Here is a 22896-nt window from a genome sequence, read left to right as displayed (position 1 = left end):
ATTTTAAAAATTTTAATAAATAAATAAATAATAAAATAAAATAAAATTTTCCCTAAACATTCCTTTGCCCCTCAAAGTGTTCAACTTTACTCATGTAGTCTAACATAAGGCCCAGGATTAGCCATTAGCGCCTATGTGTATTAACACATATGCACATAACAATGCCTTATCTCTATAGCCGTGTGCTCATAAAGGCAAATTGGATACACAAGAAGGAAAGATTTCATCATTCCCAGTTTGGATTAACATTCCCAGTTAATATCTATATGGTCTCATGATGAGCTTGAAGGCAGCCACAGTGGGTTTGCCTGTCCCCATCCCACAAGGACTCATAAAGACTAGGTCTGTTGAAACATATGCAATCCTCCCTTGCTTGTGGAAATCATTCAGCCATCAGCACGTGCCCTTTTCTCTTTCTTCTTGTGGATCCCCAAGCTCCAGGCTTTGCACACTGCATTTATTCCTTCTCAGTCTATTCCAAAACCTGTTGGTTAACATACAAAAACAAACAGATCTAGGTTAGGCGTTCCTCTGGATGTGCGTTTCTTCTTGCATCCCAACCCACAAAAGACAGCCGCTGTCAACAACTACCGAACTCTGGCCTTTAAAAGCATAGTGCCTGGTCTCAAAGCAAAAAAAATTTTTTTACTGGATATTTGTGAGTATCCTGGAGCTAAGTGACCACACAGAAACGTTTTAAAGAACTATTCTCTAAGGAGAAACCAACTTATAGAGCAGGAAGTGAAGACTTTTACCATCATGGCTTCTCCCTGCCCTCAGGATACCTCCTGCCTCATCTGGCATTCAAGGCTCCCCTTACTGAGGCCTTGCTGCCTCTCTAGTCCTTTTCCACAAGTGCTCCATCAAGAGCCCTCTACTGCCTGCTCTCTAACTTTGTTGTTGTCTCCATCCATGCCTGGAATGCACTCTCTTTGACTTGTCCAAATGTTATTTCACCCCCAATGCAAACTGCTCTTTATCCCCTCTAAAACCTTCCCATACCACTGGGATCTACTTCCCTTCTTTGAACTCAGACACTTACTTATCCGTATGGTTTATTTCCCAAATGACCTTGTTTTGTTATGACCTTGTTTTGTCTCATCATTGATTTTTCTTATACTTGACTTATAATGACCTTTCATCTCAACTAGACCATACATTTCCTGAGGGCATGGGCCCTGTTTTTTGCCTCTTTGTCTCCCACTAGCACCTAATGGCACACAGTAGGAACTCAATATATATTCATTGATAACATATGGGGACAAACAGCTCAAGAAACTTCAGAAATCTTATTCCCATGAGAGACTGAAAATAAATATATATATATACATTCAGTGATGCCAACTCTCTGGAGAAACAAGAAAAAACCCACCTCTCCTCATGGCCTGAGTGTCATTTGCAGGCTCCAGCCCCTCCTCTCCACTCTGCCTCTGACCACCCCTGAGAGATTTTCTAAGCTGCCCCTGCTCTGCCTTCTGTCCTCTACAACCTGGACTTCTCTGGGTCAGTGATTTAGCACCCATCTTTCATTCTTCTGTGTTTTTCCCCCATAGAGAACCCATAAGTGGTGATCAAGTCTAAATGCCCTGGGCTACAAGTCTGCTTTTCCCCTGTTATTGCATAGCTATATGACACATCCCTCTGGTTATTCATGCTTTCCCACGGTGTCATCCCTTGTAATGCTTTCATTGCTCCCATTCAGTCCCCTTCCAAAACCCTTACATTCTGCCTTCTTGCACTCTCCATTATCTACAGACTCCACAGTCCTCAGACCCCTCTGGAAACCTCCTCCTCCTTTCCATACCTTAACTGTAACCAGCTGTCTCCTGATGGCACCATTTCTCCTACCGTGCCAAGAAACTGCTTGTTTTCTCACACCCTTGTTAAATGAGATAGGATAGATCACAGCTTGGTACTGAGTAGGGGGCTTCAGAAATGGTAGCTATTAGTAGTCCATCATTATAATTATCATTGTTGCTATTCCTCAGATCAAGAAATGAGGTCATCTTCCTCTCCACTCCTCCATCTTTTGGAGAAGACCATGCTCTCTGGAGTGCATGCTGCCTGGGAAGATCACCCTTGATTCCCTATTAGAACTGTCAGTGGGGCCTCTGGTACATAGATGTGCTGTCTTCCCTTTCTCCACCAGCCCCACCTCTTCTCACTTCCTTCCCTTTGCATTGTAGATATATATCTAGATATCTATCAGATATCTAGAGATATATATTTTTTTGCCTTGTAGATTTGATGGCGTAGCATCTCCATCCCACTCTTGCCCAAACTCTGAATTCTCTTGTCCATCTTTCTTCTTCTCTGACCTGCCCAAACCAATCTCACTCCTACTTGATATCAATTCTGCTTTCTCTACGCCAGCACCTGAGCAACTAAGCCCCAATTCAACTTGTTAATGTTTATACAGGAGATTTGTCATACATTTTGTATGATAGGTTATTCTGAAGTTTTCTTTCTGTGATATATTGTTCAAAGCAACATGTAATTTCAGAGAATCTGATCTGCCTCAAACTCTGATAGCAGTGAAAACATTGACCTGGCCACAGGCTTCTTGATGCCTAATGCTTTAGCTATAGGTCTTGAAAATAAATTGGGAAGAATTTTATCTTTTTTATTCTGTTAGAGAGTTTTAACAGCACAGGAATTTACCTGTTCCTTAAAAGTTTGATAATGATTAAAGCTGATTGGTTTTCATGTGGAGTTTTCACCTTTGAGAGTGAGTATCTTTATGAAATAGGAGTTATTTAAACTGACAGATTCAGTAATAGAACTGGGAAGGAATACTTCACTGTAGGCAGTTCTTTCAGTTCTAGATTGTTCTTCAACTGTTTGCTCTTTGTTCAGAACATCTTTTGGGCCTTTCATATTGAATTTCCTGGTTACTGATTATAAATGAAAACAATTACTTAAGAGATGGCTGAATGGCTTACTTGGGCACAAAATTACATTCCTCTTACCTCAAGACTGTCTCAGACAGTTTTGTAACTTACAAATCCTGCCTGAGTTTTCAGCCTGCTGGTCTTCCATACAGATTTAAGACTTGCCAGCACCCCCAGTCACATGAACCAATTTCTTAAAATAAATCATATACATATGATGTGTATAAACAATACAGATACATATTATATAAATACATGAATACAGACACATGTACGCACACACACACACACGCGCGCGCGTGCGCACACACACATATACACTATTGGTTCTGTTCTGGAGAACCCTTACCAACATACATAATCCAAAGTTTTTTGCATTTACAATCGTCCCTTCACTTTCTGTGGACCATGGTCTATTGTTATTTTCTTTCCTTTGAAGTCCAAAGCAACATAATTTATCGTTCAATAGCTAAAGTTTTTTGTTTTTTTTTTTAAAGATTTTATTTATTTATTTGACAGAGAGAGATCACAAGTAGGCAGAGAGGCAGGCAGAAGAGAGAGGAGGAAGCAGGCTCCCTGCTGAGCAGAGAGCCCTATGCAGGACTCGATCCCAGGACCCTGAGATCATGACCTGAGCCGTAGGCAGCGGCTTAACCCACTGAGCCACCCAGGCGCCCAATAGCTAAAGTTTTATAAGCACTGTGGAGTATATAAACCCTTGGGTGCTTTCAAACAATAAACTCATACAGTTTGGGGGAGGCAATATTTTTTTTAAATATTAAGACCTGGGAAAATGTTTACAAAATGATATATTTTAAATCTATACAAATATATTATAAATCTACAATGTAGAGAATCTGCCAATGATTGGTGCATCATGCTTAGTGCACTGGTTCTTTTTTTGGTTCTGATTTTTCTTTTTGTCTTTTAGCTATTTTTTTAGGTTTTTTATTTATTTGACACAGAGATAGAGAGCACAAGTAGGCTGAGCAGCAGGCAGAGGGAGAAGGAGAAGCAGGCTCTCCGCTGAGCAGGGAGTCTAATGTGGGACTCAATCCCAGGACCCTGGGATCATGACCTGAGCCGAAGGCAGCTGCTTAACTGACTGAGCCACCCAGGTGCCCCGATTCTGATTTTTCTTAAACTTCATTCCAATTAGATGTGATCTCAATTTGGATTTTTTTAAAGTAAAAAAACAAAACTGGGGAAAAAAATATGGGCATTGTTACTCTCCTTGAGGTAGAATTACGTATGGAATGTTTAACTCCTTTTTGTAATGAATGTGTGTTGCTCTTATGATAGAAAAAAAAAAAGATTCTGAAAAGCAAATACTTGCTTTTCATAATACAATTAAATTAGAGTTGGAAAATTTGAATAATGTGGATGAAATTAAAGAAATATTGAAAAAATTAAGAAATTGAAAACTTAGGGGTGTAGGAATTTAAGTTTATTTCTCCAGTACCACAGACAAATATGCATGCAGGGCAGACAGAGGGACAGGAGTACAGATAGCAGGATTAACCATCACACAATGGAAGGAAACATATTTAACTTTCTGGAAGAACTAAGCCCCGAAAGTCTGAACATCAATTAATGAAATATGACAATTTTATTAAAAAGGAAGGCTGTTAATTGGGGCCTGAGGTCCTGGGAGTATGTCAGCTCATGAGCCCCAGCTGGAAATACCCCAAATGAAATGGAAGGATGAAGTTAGGAGTGGATGAACAAGAAGGAAGTTTTTGGGAACAAAATGCTCTTCAGAAAAACTGAATGATAAAGGAACTCAATGACTCAGCTCTTAATGCTGATTTTTTTTTCCTTTTAAAAAGGAATAGACATTCATAAGAAGTTAAATCGAAATGTATTGAATCTGACAACACAACCACAGAAGATGAGAAAGATGTTCAGAAATACATGTAAACTTTGAGAAACTTTACCAATCAAATACCACCCAGGAAAATAAACCCTTCTGGGATAAAAATCCTTTTACTTAATCATGTAAAGGCTTTAGGAGTATTTCAGGAGAAAGGTACCCAAGAAATTTCAAGTTATTTTTATTACTTTTATTGGAAAGGCCATTTCTCTGCTTTAAGGCTGAATTTTCTGATGCAAGTTCGGTGGCTTTGGGGTGAATCTGAATGCAGTTTTCAGAGCAGTGAGAAAAATCATGCAGTGTTAAGACGCCAAGCTTTCTCCAATAAATCTTTTGAAAATAATTGATAAAGATGCTTAGGGCTTCTCTGAATTCCTGTGAGGTATAGCATTCAAAGAAGCTGGTAGTTTTGGAATAGTGCTTTCCTTTGATTACAGACTGTTGGATTCTCAAATGCCGCATAGCAATATAAGAGCAAAATATATTCATTTTTAACTCACAGTGGACAAAATACATAGGTACCATCTTCACTTTGAGGCCGAGAAGGTAGATCTGGATGCATCAGCCCAGTTATCTTCTTGGCTATTCTTAATGGTCATTACCAATACCAATTACCAATGTGTCATTCACTAGGGAGGGAAATGATAATATAAGCCATTTCAGGCATTTGGCAAAGGTAATCAAATACCAGGAGGAAGAAATGGGATAGAGCAGAAATAAATACAACAAAAGTCCTCATAAATCAGGAAGTCCAATCTAACCAATGACCAATGACATACATAATAGCACATAGTAATTAATATCATACCATTCTAATGCAGGGGGAAGCTAGTATTGTTTCTGGAGTTTGTACATTTTGAGAATTGTTGAGTGTTTGGGATTTTAATGCTGCTCTGTAACACAATTTTTACTCTTTAAAAGACTTTATTTATTTTGGGAGAAAGAGAACACAAGCACAGGGATGGGGCAGAGGGAAAGGCAGAGGGAGAATCTCGAGCAGAGTCCACACTGAACACAAAGGCCAAAGTGGGGTTTGATCTCATGACCCTGAGATCACGACCTGAACCAAAACCAAGAGTCAGACACTTAACCAACTGAACCACCCAGATACCCCTGAACTTTACTTTTTTTTTTTTTTTGGAACTTTACTTTTTAGAAAATATTTACTTATTTAAGTAATCTCTACCCCCAACATGGGGCTCAAACTCATGATCCCAAGATCAAGAGTGGCGTGCTTCACCAGCTGAGCCAGGCACTCACCCTCTCCCCACTTTTTTTTCTTCACAAATTGAACTTTGAAAATTTCCCCTATATACCAAAAATTGCTCATTTAATAATAATAATAGTCTACACATACCATGTTTCTTTTATACCAGACATCATAGTTAACAAGTATTATCTCACCACAACCCTCTAAGATAGAAGATCGTTTCTATCCCCATTTTGCAAAAGCGAAAACTAAATTATAGAGAGGTTAACTTGCCCAAAGTTATACAACTATTTGGTGACAGACCTAGGATTCAGACCCAGTTAATCAAGCTTAAATATTAAGGCCTTTATACTAATACACCACACTCTGCAGTTTATATTTTAATTGAGCATCTATTAAGGACATACCACTTTGCTTATTTGTGTAGATGATGTGAAGTATGAGACAGGATTTTTAAAAAATGCTTTTAATAAATAAAATTTGGTATTTTTCTCTTTCCAAAACCCCATGCATATATACATAGCATTGCTTAGCGTTTTGCCTCAGTCTTTGGTGCCATCTGTACTGAAAATCCCTAAAATAGTGAAAATAGCTTACTGGCAGAGAAGAGCTGATATTATGACACTTAATACTTATCTTTCCCAACGGTTGGATCTGGATCCACAAGAGCAAACATATGGCTTAGTGATGGCTCTCTAGGCTGCAGGCTTGTGCTGCAAACTTCCTGTTGTGATATCACTAATGAGAGAGTTCCATGCCCAGCCTACCCTCCCATTTCTCCAAGAGACCATTTCCTGGTGGAAAGAGGCATGTTAAAGGCCAAGACTCATCTCTGGATTGCCTTGGATTTCCTCTCACTATTACTAAAGTCTAATAATAATAACAACATTAATTAGACACGTTTCTTAGCACTGCCCTATACAGCACTGATTTGTTATAATATTCTCACCACAGAAATATTTGTATTAAAAATAGAGACTATATAAATCCATTATAGTGAGTCAGAGTATAATTAGAACAGTGAAGCAAGTGAAATTACCAACATTCAACCTTTTGGACCTACAAAAAATGTTTTCTTATATACAATGAGTATAGTACATAGAGTGTCCTAAGTTCTCTGCCAATGAACCAACTTCCCATAGGGCACTTTGTTAAATCTCAGTGAGGTTTAACTCTTTGGTCTCTCTGCCATTATTGGATATTCTTGTGGTTCAAGGAACTTACCAAATTAAAAAGGGTACATTGGTGACATTGCCTCCAATACTGCAAGGCCTCATGGAAGAGCTGAAGGCTGATGTGAAATGCAGGTTTAGTGGCTTGTGGCCTCCCCAAGGGAATGTCATAGAAGCACAAGGTGAAAATCAGCTGCCATGTAGAGGGCCATGCAAGAAATAAGACATTATGAAGAGCATCATAAGCATCATTGTTGCACTGGGAAAATAGAACAGACACATGTCACAACTTTGGGAAGTATGACAAAAATGAGTAACTGTCAAGAGTGCATTTTCATGGGGATTATCCCCTGGCAACCCCTGTTTCCAGAAAGAATCCTCTATATTAAACAGATATGTATGAAATAACAGTGATTAGTCTATACGTTGTGGGGACTATGATGGGCAAGGCACTGTGCTAACTGCTCTGGATGTATGTATTGGGATTCTCCAGAATGACAGAACCAGTGGGATGTACATACATTTCGATCTACTTTGAGGAATTGCCTTCCACACTGTTGAGGCTGACAAGTTCGAAGTCCATATGGCAGACCAGGAGAATAGAGACTGTCAGGTGGGAGTTGATGCTGCCATCTTGAAGCAGAATTTCTTCTTCCTCAAGAAATCTCAGTGTAATGCTACGCCTAGAGCTTTTCAGTGGATGGGATGCTGCCAATTCAGAGTGTAGTGGATAATCTCCTCTACTTAATGTCTTTTGATTATACATGTGGACCACATCTACAAAATACTTTCAGAGCAATCCCTAGATTAGTGTTTAACTGAATAGCTGAGTACTATGGTCTAACCCTGGTGACAGCTTAAATTCATCACCACATGTGTGCTATTTTCTCCTCCTGAAAAAGCTGTGAGGATGTTGTCATTTTATCCTCATTTTACAAATAATGAAGTCCAAGAAGGTCAAGAACTTGTTCAAGGTAATAAAGTTTGTAAGGGATGGAGTCGTGTTTTGAAACTAGGGAATTTAATCTCAGAGTCTGTGAATTTGACAACTGGGCTCTTTTGTCTCACAAACTAGTAAGGATTTTATGCTAAGGATGCAGAAGTTGAAAAGGCAAAACCCAGCAAAACATAAAGCCAAAAAGAGGTCAGTATTAGAGAACCACAGGCTTCCCAGCACCATAGCCAACCCCCCGCCCCAGCCATCTCATCGTTCAGTGAACACAAGCTGAGACATATTAAATGAGCCACTCTATAAATAGAAGATTATAACATAGTGCATACAGGGATACCAGCTTGAGTGGAAAAAAAAAAAAAAAAGATCAATTTAGATTACACATAAGACAGAAATCAAGGGAAGAGTAAAAAAGTTCTCCCCTCTGCCATTCCACACAGTCTCCTTCCAAGGTTTCCTTCCAACAGCAGCATTAGCAGTATCTGGGAAAGCTGCTTCCTCAGAGCTATGACAATGGGCACATAGAAGGATGTGGGACTTGAGAACTCCAGGGAAAAGCAAGTCTACGGCTAGCTGGAGGGTGATTTTACAGTTGCTGGAGGACTCTCCCTCACCTACCAAACAAATGCCTCTCTCCCACTGACACCCTCCCTTTCCCATTGACCATTGGTGGCACTTGCAAAACCTTTCCATGTCCCTAAAACTCTCAGCTCTGCTTGCATATATATTAGCAGAAGACCTTGTTCCCACCTGGGGAGGAAAATAGAGGCCAGCAGAGACTACCTTCTTAAGCTTCTCATACGACCACCAAACACAGATCTGTACCAGTCCTTCCAGGCTTCCTCTGTAAGATGACCCCTTGTCTTGTGCTCTGGATTCTAAATATCACTGCCATCCAGCACCTCTAGAACATACCTTGTCAGTCTCAATTTCCTTTCCCTCTCTTAATTTTTTCAACATTTTTATTTTTTTTCCTCCCCCCTACCTGCAAGTAGAATGAAGGCTTCCACCATCTTAAAAAAAATACCTTGATTCTACATCATTGTAATAAACATAAATAGATAAAAATGCTTTACAAATAGGAAAATTTGATCAGAGAAGGTAGGATAAAACAATTATATTCTGATTACAATAAACACATCTTACATATCAGGTTATAAAGATTATAGAGACACCTGGATGGTTCATTCAGTCAAGTATCTACCTTTGGCTCAGGTCATGATCCCAGGGTGCTGGGATCATCCACGTCATTGGGCTTCCTGCTCAGGGAGGAGCCTGCTTTTCCCTCTCCCTCTGCCCCTCCTCCCTGTTTGTGCTCTTTCTCTCTTTCAAATAAATAACTCTTTTAATAAAATAAAGATATTATAAAAAGATAGAAAAAATAGATTCCTTCCAAATCCTAACCAAAATACAGTGTACATCACATAAAGAAATCATGGAGACAGGAAATATTACAAGAGAGAAGAAAAGGAAGTTTCATAGAGAGAAAAAGTTCAGTTTACCAGGAAGATACAAAAAATTCTAGATCTGTATCTGTTTAAATATACTCTTTTAAATTTGCGTATTCTTCTAAATATAGACAGCAAAAATTAACAAAAGAGGAAGTATATATCAGTAATGTACTGTGGGTTTTAACATACCTCAACCAGTAATTTACAGAGCAAGCAGATATACACAGTAAGATTTCAGATGATTTGATTAACGTGCTCTGACATATCAATAAACTGTGCCATCAGTTGAACGTAGAAATGCACTATCACTCTCCCTACAGATACATTCAGCCAAAACAGGCACACACACATACCCAGAGACATTTACAAGAATATTTATAGCATCACTATTTCTAATTGTCAACAACTAGAAACAGGCAATGATACCAGGGCAGATGAAATAGATGAATTATTGTATCTATCGATCTATCCATACCTTACCTCAATTCTGCTTCTCCTAGAGCTACCAAAACTTTTCTTTCTTTCCTTATCTGACAATCTCGAGTACACATATTATCAAGGGAAAAAAAAAACACTAGCTCTGTTTCCTCACTTTTATCGCACTGCTCAATCCTTAGCAATATTCCCAGCCCCCATCTTGCCACCGAAATTGTTCTGGAAAAGGCAGCAATTACAAAACTCTGTTATCTTGTTTCTTTTTCTTTTCCCCATTATCTTGTTTCTTATTCCTGTTTTAGGTTGGTTTCTCAGCATCACATGAAATCAATGGTTACTCCCTTCAACCTTACAATTCCTTTTTTCTTAATTTATTTTTTTATTTTAAAAAGTTTTAAAATGTGTTTATTTTAAAATTTAAATTTTAAAATTTTATTTTCATCCCAGTATCGTTAACATGCAGTGTTCTAGAAGTTTCAGGTGTACAGTGCCGTGATTCCACAATCCCATACATCACCAGCTGCTCATCCCAAGGGTTCTGCTTAATTTCTTGATTTCTCTCTTCGTTCTCTTTCTGATGCTAAAACCTTCTCTTTTTCCTCCCCCTACCCCGCTCCCCCACAGTGTCTTCCACATCTTCCACAGCCTCTTGTTCTGTCACTGCAGGCACACTAAGACTTGAGGCCTCATCTCTGCTCCTGCTGGGAAACAATATTCAGTCTCACAGTTTTACTGCCATTGCTGTGCTGAGGCAGTAGGTACATTGACATGGTTGAACATGGACTCTGGAGTCAGATAACAAGTTAACTCTGCCCAGAGAAATCTCTAAACCCCAACCCTTCTCCTGAGCTCTAATCAGATGGACCCCCAAAATTAACTTGACTCAGTTCATAACTGTGTAGTGAGCCAATTTGCATCCATTCGCCTTCATAAGCTGTTGAAAGCTCATATCCTATTCTTATAACATCAGACCCAGTTTATGCATTTCTCAGATTTGCTTGGCTATGTTGTCTGCTTGGTGATAAAATGATGTTTTGTTGGTGCAGGGAAATGATGTCCATCTTTAATTGAAGAGAAGCTTGCTGAACTCTGTCCTTGCCCTCATGACGGAGGCTGATCTCTTGTTGTGCTAGGCTGCCTGGCACTTGGCCCTGCTTCCATAAGTGGCTGGTTTTGATTTCCCATGTTGTTAGAAGCAGGACCAAACCATGTCTCATCTCACACCTCTGACCTCATACTACAAGGCTCTCTCTTCTGCCCTTGTGCTGTCACTGCTGAAGTGCAGGTTCCAAAAGTTTCATAAGCTCCTCAACCGGGCCATCCCACTGGCTTTCCAGGATGGGTCTTTCAGAATGCAGTTTGCAAAAGTGTGTGAAATGTTGCTGGCTCATGCAAGTGCCACTGCTCTTGGGGGAAAAAAATAACCGAAAATGTGGGGGAGTTATACCCCAATGGTGGAAAGAAGGAGAGGCTGTTCAGTGAGTGAAAGGAGCTAACAGATTCTTCTCCCTTCTCCTCTCTGAGAGACTATTCTGAGACCCAGTACTTCCATTTTCCTTCTCTGGAGTTGTCCTACACGACTGAGGAACCGATAAGTTTCCTGGTAAAGTCTAAACAGCTTGGAATGCACTCCTTTGTACCTGCACTCTCTCATCCCCTACTTCGCTTACCTGGTTCCTTCTCTTTTGCTTCCCTGTATTACACCCCCTCAGCAAAACTTTGACACCTAAGTATTGACTTGGGCTCAGTACTCCAGGGAAACCATAAAATAAATATTCACCACACAAAGGAAAAGGGAGTATAATCTTCTTGATTCTCTAGTAAGTGCAAGTGGTTTTGCTAAGTGACTTCCCTTTACCTCTTTGAATCCGCACATAAATCTGTGCAATAGATGTTATTTTTCTCCTATTACAGTGAAGAACTGAAGCTCGATGAGGCTTAAGTAACTTGCTCAAGGTGGCACGGAGCTAAGGTGCTAACACCTGTGTGTCTGGCTTCCAAGGCAGTATTCCTCCCCCTGTTCTTTACTGTCTCTACTCTCAGGATGTTGGGGCCTGGGGATTCTATGAAGGCTACCTGTGGTAATTCACTGTTGGAATCTTCAGAAGCTTTGAGAATGATTCAGTGAAGAACATTTTAAGTACCCAAGCATAGCACCGTCAGAGAGTCCTAAGATGACAGGGTGAGCAGTCAACAAAAGCAGATGGCTAAACACCCTTATTATTCGACATTTAGATATCACTTGTAATGTCATTTCTAAACAGAATCCCATTAATGAGCCAACGAAAGGTCACGAAAGTAGCTGCTGCAGGAGACACAGAGATCTAAATGGAGAAACAAGGGAGGGGAGCTCTGCCCCACCCAAGCCCAACTCGGGCTCCATCGACATGTGAAACCACTTGGCCAGGCCCATTTAGATCATCCAGATCCGTTTCTCCTCATAAAGATCTTTGAGAACAACGAGTACAAAGGTTTAGCTAGAAAATTAATCTCGAGATGAAGTAGAGGGATCCTGACTGCCAGAGACGAACAAGGGAGGGATTTCCTCATCCTGCACAAACTGTAATTGGCAGAGTTCTGTGTGTGTCCAGAGGTTCGGGCCAGGATTGCTCTTTGGAAATTGGAGACAGACTGAATTTTGACCCTAGGATGGCTCTCAGCATCTCTCCAGGTTGTGAATTACAAACTGAACCTTTTCAATGTGTCCTTCCTATGGGAAGGAGATGTCTTCTTGTGTGATTAAGAAGTCATACTGTTTACAGATCTAATCGTTTTCTCTTGGTCTGATAAAGTGCTGGGAGATTGACTCCTTGAACATGCGCATACTTGGAAAAGCTGGTGGATTGTGAAGAAAGCATTAATACCACCTGCCTGATATTGAAACTCTCACCTTTAACCTTGAGGAGCATCCCAGAGGTCTCCAGGAACTCTGCTATGCCACAGGAGGTTTGCTCTCCCAGCATCATTGCCTGCAGAGGTCTTTTCCTCTTCTGTATGGTCCCTGCATGCTGTTCTGTCACATCGCTGCAAAGCCAAAACCTTCACCTAAAGAATCAGCACTTGTCTCTGAAGATAGGTAAACCCCTCATCTCTCAAACCACCCTCCCACAAAAACCTGTTCAAAGAGCTTAAAACACATTGTCTCAAATTGTAATATCACCTGGAGGTCTTGACAAAACGGTCAAATTCTGATTCAGTAGATCATAGCAGGGGGTTGGGCGCTGAGATCCTGCGTTCCCAGCATGCTCTCAGGATATGTTAATACTGCTGATCTGTGAACAAAATTTAGAATAGGGAGAGCTTAAAAGACCACCTTGATTCTCTTTTGAGTTTGAAGATTATTTGGTCTGTAGAAAAATTGTCCCTTGAAACTTCCTCCTTCTTACCAACAAGCTGTTCTGGGCACCACTGCGGAAATTTTCAAACAGATGGGGACAAAGTTAGAAACACTGTGAACATCACATAAGAGCTGTTCTTGTTGGCTGCATTGTTCTAGCTCTCGGCACAAGCACAAACTGAATGCTGACCTAAAGGCTTATTCTCCAAATTACATACAAAAATGGATTTTGCTGATGCTACTTGACTAATGTGCTTGTTCCTGAGACCACCAGGTTCATTTTATTCCATTTCAAATTGGTAATTTTTCTTTGGGCAATTTCAATTATTGTAAGGGGGTAAGAAGATTTAAATGTTAAAGCGCATAAACAGAAGCAGCTCAATTGTGTATTTAAATTCTATATTTGTTTAACAGAAGTAATACTTGTTATTCTGCCTCTATTTTAGGGTTTTCATTTTCTGCCTGGAGAATTCAGTCATTTTAATGTCTTTAGAAAAAAAACAAACTATTGTGGAAATACAGCTAGTCCAAAACATGTTTCACTGTCTAGAACAGATGAGGGAAAAGGGTTTTGAACTAGGCAGTTCTTTCCAGATGCTTTAGAAATGCTTACTTAATATGTATTGTCTTTTACCCAAAGAGCATAGACTTGTATTATCTTATATAGAAAAATACCTTACTTGGAGAAAAATAAAGATAAACATGTGGTTACACATAAACTATACCAGTTCTTAGATTTAGCCCTTATATTCATTTTTGAAAACTGCCTGCCTGGATCAAATCCTTACCACCACATTTCAGTAACAGCCTCCTGGTTACTATCCCTGTCTCTAGAAGCTATTTATTCTAAGTAGATATCTATTCCAAAACACATTTGCCAAAATCTCCTTAATTTGAGATTAAGACCTTAAAAACCATTTAGCATATCATTCTCCTATTTCAAGACATTTGTTTAAAGCCTACCCACTGTTCAACACCCTTCATCTTATAAATGAACAGCCAAAATCTCAGATCTGAGGGACTAGTATTTTGCTCAGCAGGGACAAAATAAGGAGCCCTACCTCAGTAAGTCAGTCTTAATTATTTCTCTCTGTCCATATTGACCTATGCATTTAACACTGAATTCCATTTCTTTAATAAATACAGAATTCAAGCTATCTATGTATTCTTCAATGAGTTTTGGCAGTTTGCATATTCAGAGGAATTTCTATTTCATCCATGCTGTTACATTTATGTGCATAAAGTTCTTTATAATATTCCCTTAGTACACATTTAATGTTTGTTGTATCTATAATAATACCATCACTTTTCCTCCTAATATTGTAATTTGTGTCTACTCTCCTGTTTTTTGGTTTTTGTTTTTCAGTCAATCTGTACAAAGTTTTACCCGATCTTACTGCTCTTTTAAAAAAGCCAGTTTCTGGTTGTACTTATTATTTTTCTGTTTTCAATTTTATGGATTTCTGCTTTCTATTATTTTCTTCCTTCTGATAACCTTGGTTTACTCTGTTCTTCTTTTCTAGTTCCCTAAATAGAATTATATTATTAACTTGAGGCCCCCTTTTTTCCTCATATATGCATTTAATGACATTTTTTCCCTCTTAAGTACTATTGTAGTTTAACCTCACCAACTCTGATATGTTGTATTTTCATTTTCACTCAGTTCACAATGTTTTATGATTTTCTCTGAGACTTGCTTTCTGGCAAGTGGATTATTTATTATCTAATTTTTATCTAAACTGTTATCTAATTTCTAAGAATTGAGGGATTTTCCAGTTATTTTTCTGTTATTGATTTCTAGATTAATTCCATTATGGTTAGAGGATATATAGAGGATTGCATGATTTCAATAATTTTAAATGTGTTAAGGTTGTTTTATGACCCAGTATATATTCTATCTTGATAAGTGGTCCCTGTGCAGTTGAAAAAAATTTGTATTCTGTTGTTCTTTGGTGGAATGGTGTTGCTCATGTCTTCTACAGTCTTATTTTTTGTCTACTTGTTCTATTACTGAAAGAGGACACTGAAAGCTTCCAGCTATAATTGTGGGCTTATTTCTCCTTGAAGTTCTTCCAGTTGTATTTTAATACCACTTTTGGTTTTCGTTTTGATTTTTCTGTGTATGCATACATATTAAAGATTGTATGTCTTCTTAGTATATTGACCTTATTACATAATGACACCCCTTGGTAATTTTCCTTGTTCTAAAGTCTACTTTGCTTAATATTAATAGAGACAATCCAGCTTTCTTTTGATAAGTGTATGTTACATATTTTTCTTTTTACTTTTAACCTATCCATACCAGGATGTTTCAAGTGGGTTGTTTCTCAGTAACATATATTTGAGTCTTGGTTTTTTTGTCCAACCTAATGATCACTGTCTTTTGGTAGGCTTAGACCATTCAAATTTAATGTAATTATTGATAAGTTATTGTTTTATCATTATTTTTCTTTTTATCCCCTCTATTTTATTTGCGCCTTTTCCCCTTTTGTGGATTTTTTTAAAATCATCCTTCCTCCTAATTTATTTCCCTTTGTGGATTTTTAAAAAATATTTAGCTATATACTTATATTCCATCTTATCTACTATCTTTTTGTCTCTATTGTCTTTTCTTAGGGGCTGTTATAGGCATTACTACATACATATGTCACTTTTTAACAGTTTACTAAAATTAATATTTTACCTTTTCTGAAATGTAGAAACTGTATTCTCCCCCATTTTATGTTAGATGTATAGTTGTCATATTACATCTATAGGTATTAAAACCTTACCAGACAGTATTATAATTTTTGTTACCATACATATTCTAAAGAATTTGAGGAAAAAATAATGTCATATTTACCTAGTTATTTACCACTTATGTTGTGCTTCCTTCATGCCTAATTTTTATTTTTCCTGTAGTGCCTCCTTTAACATTTTTTTTAGAGAAGGCCTGCTTTTGACTAGTTCTCTTAGTTTTCTTTCATCTCAGACTGATGTCATTATTGCTTCATTCTTAAAGATATTCTTACTGGATAGAGAACTGGGTTGACAGTTCACTTTTTACACTACTTTTAAAAGGTGTCACTTTACTCTAGCGTTCATTGTTTCTCATGAAAAATCCAGTCATTCAAATATAATGTGTAATTTTTTTCTCTGACAGCTTTTAAGATTTTGAATATTGATTTTCAGCAGTTTAGTTAAGATGTATCTGGGCATGGTTTCCTTTGAGGTGATCCAGTGAAGGGTTCTTTAAGTTTCCTGAATCTGTAAATTTATGTCTTTTTCCAAATTTTGGAAATTTTCAGCCATCATTTCTTCAATACTTATTCTGCATTATATTCTACTTATATCTATTCTACTTATATCTTCTCCCCTCCTAGGTTTCAACTGTCATGAATGTTATGTCTTCTTATACTATTCCACAGGACTCTCATACTCTGTTCAAACGTTTTTCCCTAAAATATTTTTCTCTGCCTTTCAAATTGGATAATTTCTATACTCTATTCAAGTTTACAGATTCTTTTCTGTGTCATTACTTTTTTTAGTTCTAAAATGTCCATTTTATTCTTTTTTTACAGCTTCTCTTCCCCTGCTGAGAACTACTGTCTTTCCATTTGTTCCAAGGGTGTTCAACCTTACTTCATGAAACACAGTTACTGTAGCTGGTTTAAAGTTTTGTTGGACTTAGATCATCAGGATTCACATCACCACCAGGTATGCAGTTGTTGAAAGTTTTTTCCTTATGAGTTATTGAGATTTTCTCTCTTCTTTGTATATCAAGTAGGTTTAAATTGTATTCTTGACATTTTACATATAATGGTTTAAGACTCTGGGTCTGTTGGAAATCCTCTGGGATGTAGGGCTTCTATTTCCAGCCCAGTTGAAATAACAGAAACCAGTTTTATCATCTCTTAAAAATAACCCTCCCCCTTCAAAACAAAGGACAAAATATAGGCAACTGTGGTTTTTAAGACACGGATACCAGGCCATTAAGGACAGCAATCTATAAGAGAGAGATAGGAAACAAGGGAAGCCCTAAAATTGCCCTTTTTTAATTCTGTAAGACAGTTATCAGGCCATGATGCTGGAAGTGGAGGCCAAAGCAGAACCCAGTTTATTCCCTGAGGTGAGTAGATTAAGCTCAGCATCCATTGAGACCAACTTGGCTAGAGTTTACAGTACAAATAACCAGAGATGAGAGAACTACCCAAAAAGGGAACTCTGGAGATCTGCAGGGGTAGTGAGTGTATATGTGTGAGAAACTAAATGCATGCTAGCAAATAACCACCCAAAAAGTATCAGAGAAAACATTCTTTGGTGTTCACAGAGGACCAGGAATATGATCTGTTTCCATCAGCCAGAAGGGAAAACCTTATAACCCATGAAACATCTAGTAAAGTACTCAGAAGTATCTTATTTCAGTAGCGAGAAATAATTAGCCTTAGTTTAAATGCTGCTCTGATTCTGCTTAAACATGTCTTACAAACAAGACATAAAAAGATTAAACTGTTTCTTAATTTCATCCCAGGAAAAAAATTAAGAACATTTATAGGAAAACAAAAATGTCCAGCACCTAACAAGCTAAAATTTACAATGCCTGGAATCCAATTTAAAAATCCTAAATCATGTGAAGAAACAAAAAAAATGCCAATAATGAGTAAAAATCAATCAACCCAGAATTGATATAGGTGTTAGAATTAACAGAGAAGGGCATTAAAAGTTATTGTAACCATATTATATATTTTCAAAAATTTAAGTAGAGGGGCGCCTGGGTGGCTCAGTGGGCCTGCCTCTCTGCCTACTTGTAATCTCTGTCTGTCAAATAAATAAATAAAATCTTTAAAAAAAATTTAAGTAGAGGCATAAGAAGTTATTTTTGAAATCCAAATAAAATTTCTAGAAGTGAAAATTACAATGTCTAAGATGAAGACTACATTCAATGAGATTAACAGCAGATTAGACATTATTAGAAATAAAGATTATTGAATTTAAGAGAGCACTAATAACTATTTAAACCAAAATATGGAGAAAAAAGAATCCAAAAAAAAAAAAAAAAAAAAAAGCACTGGTTAACTGTGGCCTAAATTCCAGAAGCATAATATTAGTGTAAATGGAATCTCTAAACTAGACGAAGCAGGAAGAAAATGAAAATATTTTAAATATTAGGGGGTAAATTCTCCCAGATTTGTTAAATGCTACAAACCCCCACAACCAACAAGTTCAATGAACACAAACTTGCTCAAAACAATGATAAAGAGAAAAGTCTTAAAATCAATCAGAAAAAACGATTAGATATAGAGAAACTAAAGTAACAGTGACATCAGATTTCTTATTGGAAGGCTAACAAAAACACAAGTAGACAGCATTCTAAAAGTCCTAAAATAAAAATTACTATACAGGAATATATCCCCTAATGAAAATATCTTTCAAAATTATAGAAAAATAAAGCATTTTATATATATAAAATATAGATATGTAAAAGCTGAAATAATTCATTGTTAGCCTGAAATAAATATAAAGTCCTCCAGGCACAAGGTATCTAATTATCAGATTAAAAAATATCTTTTTAAAAAAGGAATAAAAAATATCATATAAAAAATTTATTTCACTTAAATGTCTTTAAAATTAATTTTTAAAGACATGGATAAGAAAGCAGGATTCAACTCTATCCTGCCTTTCAAGGCTATATAAGTATATCTTCATAATATGTGTGTGTATGTGTGTGTACATACATATAGAATCTTGACTTTTATTTATACCAATCAACTATCTTAGTATTAGTTATAAAAAATTTGTTATAATTATATTAACATCATAAAAAGTATAATGCAGAGCAAAGAATATTATCAGAGGTAAAGAAGTTTAATAATGATAAAAGAAACAACTCATAAAGAAGACATAAAATCCTAGTCATTTATGTACCTAATAATAGAGCTTCCAAAGATTTAAAGAAAAAATTAATACACTTGTAAGGAGTAAGGAGAAATAGACAAATCCAAACTTCGATTCAGAGATATCTATACTCCTTTATCAAGAATTTATAGAACATGTAGGTAAAAATTAAAAAATAAATAAAAACGGCTATTTGACACATGAAAAAGTGTTCATCATCATTAGCTGTCAGGGAAATTCAAATCAAAACCACATTGAGATACCACCTTATGCCAGTTAGAATGCCAAAATTTGACAAGGCAAGAAACAAGTGTTGGATAAGTTGTAGGGAAAGGGGAACCCTCTTACACTGTTGGTGGGAAAGCAAATTGGTGGAGGCACTTTGGAAAACAGTGTGGAGGTTCCTCAAAAAATTAAAAATAGAGCTACCCTATGACCCAACAATTGCACTACTGGGTATTTACCCCCAAAGATACAGATGTAGTGAAAAGAAGGGCCATATACACCCCAATGTTCATAACAGCAATGTCCACTATAACCAAACTATGGAAAGAGTCAAGATGCCCTTCAACAGATGAATGGATAAAGAAGATATGGTCCATATACACAATGGAATATTACTCAGCCATCAGAAAGAAATATTATCCACTATTTACATCAACATGGATGGAACTGGGGGCATTATGCTAAATGAAATAAGTCAGACAGAGAAAGACAATTATCATATGGTTTCACTCATATGTGGAATATAAGGAATAGCGCAGAGAACCATAGGGCAAAGGAGAGGAAACTGAGTGGGAAGAAATCAGAGAGGGATAAAAACCATAAGAGTCTTTTAATTCTGGGGAAACAAACTGAGGGGTACGGAGGGGAGTGGGAGGGAGAATGGGGTGCCTGGGTGCTGGGTACACATGTTGTGATGAGCACTGGGTGTTATATGCAACGAATGAATCACTGAACACTACATCAGAAACTAATGATGTACTATATGTTGGCTGACTGAACATAATAAAAGAAAGAAGGGAGGGAGGGAAGGAAGAAGGAAGGAAAGAAGGAGATCTGACTCATCATAACAAGCTAAAAAAATGGATATTCTCATATTAATAGATGGAGGAGAAGCATTTAACAAAATCCAACATTCATTCCAATAAAAAAACTCAGCATCCAGGAATAGAAGAAAGCCTTCTCAATCCGGTAAACATCACACAGAATGGTGAAAGATGAAATACTTCTCCCTAAAACCAGGAATAAGACAGAAATGTCTGCTCTCACCATTTCTGTTCAGTGTTGTACTGAATGTTCTTTGATTAGTCAAAGAAAGGGAATAAAAAACATTCTGAACTGAAAGGAGGTTAAATCATTTGTAGATGTTATGACTATGTAGAAAATCTGATAAAAATTTTACCAAAATAAATAAATAAAGGCTCTTAGAACTAGTGAATTTAACAAGGTTGAAGAATACAAGTTTAATATACCAAAATTAATTGCATTTCTAAGTATTAAATCATCAGAAATTGAAATTAACAATATAGAATATCCCCAAATATGACATACTTTGGAATAAATCTGACAAATATGCAAAACTTGTACACTAAAAACGAAAAGACATTAATAAGAGAATTTAAAGAGGACCTAAATAGGTAGGCTATATTCATGGCTCTGAAGACTCAATATTTTTAAGATGTCAGTTCTGGGCCTACCTAGGTGGCTGTGCCAGTTAAGCATCTGCCTTCAGCACAGGTCATGATCTCGGGGTCCTGGGATTCAGCTCTGCATCAGGCTCTCTGCTCAATGGGGAGTCTGCTTTTCCCTCTCCCCCTCCTCCCTGCTTGTTCTCTCTCTCTCTCTCTCTCTCTTTCTCTCTCTCTCATAAATAAAATCTTTTAAAAAATAAGATGTCAATTCTTTCCAAATTGACGTCTGTATTCAATGCAATCCAAATAAAAATCTCACTTAGATTTTTTTGGTAGAAATTAACAAACTAATTCTAAAATTTATATTGAAATTTTAAAAATCTAAATTAGCTAAAACAAGTTTTAAAAGAAAAACAAAGAGAATTAAATTTTTCCTGATTTTAAGGCTATTATAAAACAGAAGTAATCAAGATAGTGTCTTGATTTATAAAGATAAATAGATCAATAGAAGAAAGATTCCAGAAATATAGAAACATATCACAAATATTGACAACTGATTTTTGACCAAGGTACCAAGGCCCTAAAGACAGTTCAGTGAAAAAATTGAATATTCAATAAAAAAAAGAGATACAACTTCAATCTATACCTCATACCATATATAAAAATTAACTTAAATCATAGATTTAAATATAAAATCTAAAACTATTCAACTTCTGAAAGAAAAAGAGAAAATGAAAAGACAAGCTACAGACTAGGAAAAAATACTTTGCCCATTTTTAATATTGAGTTGATTATTTCCTTATTGAGTTTCATGAATATTATAGATAAAAGTCTTGTACAGATTTATGTTTTGGAAATATTTTCATTATTTTGTTGTCTTTTTATTCTTTAAACATAGTCTTTTTTTTCTTCCAACTTCTTATTGAAATTCCACTTAATTAAACATACGTTTAATATTACACATAATATTACACCACTAAAATTTAGTGGTTCATCATTTACATACATTACCTGGTGGATCATCACAAGTGCCCTCCTTAATACCCATCACCTGTTTAACCCATCTCCACCACCTCCAACCACCTCCCCTCCAGTAACCATCAGTTTAAACAGTCTTTTAAAGAACAGACATTTTTAATTTTGATAAGGTCTATTTTACCAACTTGTTTATTTATGGGTCATGCTTTTGGTGTCATATTGAAGAAATCTTGACTAACCCAAGGTTACAAATGTTCCCTCCTTGCTTTCTTCTAGAAGTTTTATAATTTTAGGTTTTATATTCAAGACTATAATCCACTTTGAGTTATTATAGGGTACAAAGTATAAAATAAAGTCAAAACAATTTTTTAAAGTTTATAAATATTTATAAATCAGTAAAGGATTTATATCCAGAACACATAAAAAATATTTAAAACTCAGTAATAAGAAAATGCACAAGTCGTGAAATAAACAAAAACAATGAATAGATGCTTCACCAAAGAAGATAATATAGACCATAAATGAGCATATGACAAGATGATCAATATTACTAGTTATTAATAAAATGCAAATTAAAACCACAATGAAATACCACCACTCACCTATTGGCATGTCTAAAATCAAGAAGACTGGTCAAACCAAATATTGGCAAGGATGCGGTGGTCTGCATGGTCTGCCTCTCATAGGTCAAATTTTTAAATCATACAGTTGTTTTGGAGTTTCTTGCAAAAGATAAGCACATACTTACTATATGATCCATCCTTCCTCTCTTAATTACCCAAAAGAATCGAAAACATATGTCTACACAAAGCTACCATTAATGATCATAGCAGCTTTTATTAATAGTTCAAAACTATCTACCCATAGAGCTAAATGGACAAAAACATTGTCTATTCACATGTATTAGTTTAATAGGGCTGCTATCACAAAATGGGTGGCTTAAACTACAGATCTTTATCATTTCATAATTCTGAAGGCTAGAAATCCAAAATGTTCATTGCCCAGAGAGCTGTTCTGGGCCTCTCTCCTAGCCTCTTGGCAGCCTCAGGAATTTCTTGGCTTGTAATTGATGTTCACCCTGTGTCTTTA

At 36.8% G+C, this 22896-nt stretch overlaps 1 long non-coding RNA gene across 2 annotated transcripts; it reads right to left on the bottom strand.

Annotated features, from left to right (window-relative positions):
• Positions 1–2: 2 nt before the first annotated feature.
• On the bottom strand, positions 3–22538 carry LOC101678141. 2 transcript variants are annotated; one of them, XR_001176703.2, is made up of 5 exons: positions 22410–22538; positions 13145–13256; positions 12875–13029; positions 7199–7339; positions 3–484 (listed from the first exon to the last, which is right to left on the bottom strand). It is a non-coding gene; the product is annotated as an uncharacterized LOC101678141 (long non-coding RNA). The 2 variants fall into 2 exon arrangements; XR_001176702.2 differs by having other exon boundaries at positions 12875–13008.
• Between the last annotated feature and the right edge of the window lie 358 nt (positions 22539–22896).

Source organism: Mustela putorius, unplaced genomic scaffold, assembly GCF_011764305.1.
Source record: "Mustela putorius furo isolate JIRA1106 unplaced genomic scaffold, ASM1176430v1.1 tig00003942_pilon_pilon_pilon, whole genome shotgun sequence".
In the NCBI taxonomy this organism is placed as follows: Eukaryota; Metazoa; Chordata; class Mammalia; order Carnivora; family Mustelidae; genus Mustela; species Mustela putorius.
This window is presented reverse-complemented; position numbering and strand designations above follow the sequence as displayed.